The 3,222-nt window shown below is 40.0% G+C and overlaps 1 pseudogene; it reads right to left on the bottom strand.

The window, feature by feature from the left end:
* LOC106754781 overlaps positions 1 to 3,082 on the bottom strand; it is an 11,974-nt pseudogene extending 8,892 nt beyond the window's left edge.
* Between the last annotated feature and the right edge of the window lie 140 nt (positions 3,083 to 3,222).

Genomic DNA, 3,222 nt, shown 5'->3' with positions numbered 1-3,222 from the left:
ATGAATGTTAATATCATAGTTTTCTTCTTGGTGGCTGGTAGGCTTCCATTGCTCTACTAGAGGAACCAAGACATTGACTACATGACCCATATCTGGCCTTTGATATGGTTCACAAGGAGTGCAATGACCTGCCAGTTCAGCCACTTGATATATATTTTTCGTGGTTTCCTCATCAGGATCGAGGGTTTGATCAACAGTCTTCGGGATGCTCTCCTTGTTAATCAGCATCCTACGAAACCGGGAAACCAGGTGAGACCTTTCTTCGGACACAATATTGTCCAATACCCTTTTACCCGTGATCAGTTCCATCAAAATTACTCCAAATGCGTACACATCGACTTTGGTAGTAACTCTTCCGGTAACTACCAAGAAACAATATCACATTAAGCACAAGTAAAGGAATAACTTAGCATAAAGCTAAAGCAACCAACTGGGTATGCAATTCTACAATAATCTGGTTTAGCTAAGGCTACGCAATTCTACAAAACCAAACAAAACAAATATTTATCATCGCAGTAGAAATGTGGAATTCATGGTTGACTGATTTTGTAACAAAAGAATCTCAGGACACTACAGAACCAAAGAACAAACATATAGCAAAACCTCTTACGTAATCTAAGATTTAATCTAATCAAAGTATTCATTCATCACATAAAAAGGGTAACAGGGCGCCAACCACTTAATTGTAGCCATATCTCTATAAATGCCACACCTTATAATGCACAGCCCCAAACTATCAAACCCAGTAAATGCGTAGAAAAACAAAAATTTAACTAGAAAACAAATCATGAAACAAGGAAAAAATGCTAACAACTGTCAATTATTACGAGAAAAATATCACAGTTGTCAGTTCAAAAAAATTTAATGAATTCACGTACAGACAGTTATAATCGGGAAAGAAGATACATAAAAAAGTCCAAAATTTTTAATACAAACTTGGTCCAAATATACTGCATATTCAGGTGCCATATATCCAAATGTTCCAGCCAACTTTGTCGCAATAGAATACTTCCCATCTGATGCCTTTTTCACTAAACCAAAATCTGCAACCTTGGCTATCATGTCATCGCCCAATAATATATTTGAGGGCTTCAAGTCCTTATGTATGAAGCTTTGGTGAGCTAAACTGTGAACATACTCCACTCCCCGAGCTATATCTAAAGCAATTGCTACCCTTTGTTTCTAAGTCAAAGGAGCACAATCGTTTTCACGCCAATCAAGCAGGTGTTGTGTTAGCGTTCCTTGAGGCATATACTCATAAACCAAAAACCTTTCGTTGTCGTTTATGCAATGCCCTAAAAGAGTGACTAAATGCTTGTGTTTGACTTGACTGAGAACTGCAATCTCTGCTTCGAACTCATTCAATCCCTTGCTCCCCGCTGCAACAGAATTAATTTTCTTCACTGCAATTTTACTTCCATCATGCAATTCTCCTTTATAAACAACCCCAAACCCTCCCATTACCTAAAATGTTTTTCTTACTAAAATTATCCATTGCTTGTTGAAGAACCCGAATTGAAATAGTAGTATTCCTGTCCTCAAAAACATGAATATCACTATGTTCATTGTCCTGGCTATGCAACTCGTTCAAGACGCTCATCATATCAATAGTAACCCCTCCTTCCCCATTTTCGGGATTATTAACTCTCCCAAACTTCCTGTGACGAATTTTAGCTTGACACTTGCAGAAGACAAATACGATCACAACAACCAAAAACACAACAATACCAACAATACCTATGATCCAAGCAGGAGAGAGTGCAAAACCGCTTGACGCTGCATCACTTGACAGAGTAGTTCCACCGCCGCCACCACCTTTAATATAAGGATTTTCTTTTATGCTCAAAATCACCTTGGTTGAGAACTTTGGAACATAACCAGATAGATTGTTATTAGATAGGTCTAAAATCTCAAGCTGAGCCAAATTTGTTAAACCTTATGGTATTGATCCCTCCAAATAATTGTCACTGAGATAAAGGTTTTTCAAATGAGTTAAGTTGGCAAATGTAGGTGAAATAGTTCCTTTCAAATTCATACGGGCGAAATTCATAGTAATAATCTTTTCCTCGGAGCATATAATGAATTTCCAATAGTGAAAAGGATTATACCGAACCAGGTACTTTCCATCTGATAGGGATAACCTAAATGCTTAGCAACATCAATCAAAACAGTGACGCGAGGATCACAAGGTCCAGGGATAAGGTTACAAAAAGCATTATCTTTAAAGTCGACCTTCACACTCATTCTAAAAAAAAGATATGGACCCTGAAGAAAATTATGATTTAAAGAGACTTTCCTCAAACTTGAAAGGGACTTGAGGGGAGATGGAAGCACACCGGTTAACAAGTTCTCATTTAGGTTTAAATCAAACAATGAGGTGCAATTTGATAAATTTGGAATGAGACCCGTGAGAAAGTTCCCCTATAACTATATCTGAGATAGATGGGTCATGGAAGCAAGCACCTCAATGTTACCCAATAAGCCCCCAGACTCGTGTTTGGGATATTGGGCCAATATGTCCTAATATCATATGCATTGAACTCATGCCTCTGATTATTGAGCCACAGAATCTGGATCCCAGATCCCGCGAAGCTCTTCAATGAGGTTGTTATTAAAGAGCCAAAGCTCTTGCAAACTCACATGAGAGTCAAACATATCAGGCAATGTACCAATGAGATTTGTACTTCTGAGGTCGAGTTTAACCAGTTTGGATGATTGAGCCAAGTCGGCTGGAATCGCCCATGGAGCGAGGTTGAAGTGTTATGCCATGCTGAGGCTCTTTAAGTTAGTGAGACCCTGGAAGCAACTGTCGGGAATGAAATTGAAGTTGTTGCTTCCGAGGGACACAGTTTCCAGCATGGAGAGGTTGACAAAGGAAGGCAATGCGCCGGAGAACACATTGCCCTTGAGAGAGAGAGCGAGGTGAGTTGAGATCCGGAGGTAGTGTTTTGGTGAGTGACATAAAATCTAGGTTGATGGAAAAGAGGCGGTTGGTGGTGCACCCCACACCCTTCAGTTCACAAAACCTAGTCCCCGACCACCCCGACGGCGTCGGACTCAAGGCTTTAAAAAGCTTGGACATAAATGCGCCATCGTCGGCAATGGCGGTGGAAGAGAGAGTGAAAAAGAAAACAAAGAGCTAGCAGAGAGAATATAGGGTTGAGGTGGCCATTCGGATTTAGGAGAAGGGAAACAAGTAATTATACCGAGAGCGAGGTGGGA

This window comes from Vigna radiata, unplaced genomic scaffold (assembly GCF_000741045.1).
Source record: "Vigna radiata var. radiata cultivar VC1973A unplaced genomic scaffold, Vradiata_ver6 scaffold_477, whole genome shotgun sequence".
Taxonomy (NCBI): Eukaryota; Viridiplantae; Streptophyta; class Magnoliopsida; order Fabales; family Fabaceae; genus Vigna; species Vigna radiata.
The sequence above is the reverse complement of the archived record's forward strand: the minus strand, read 5'-3'. Positions and strand labels throughout refer to the sequence as shown.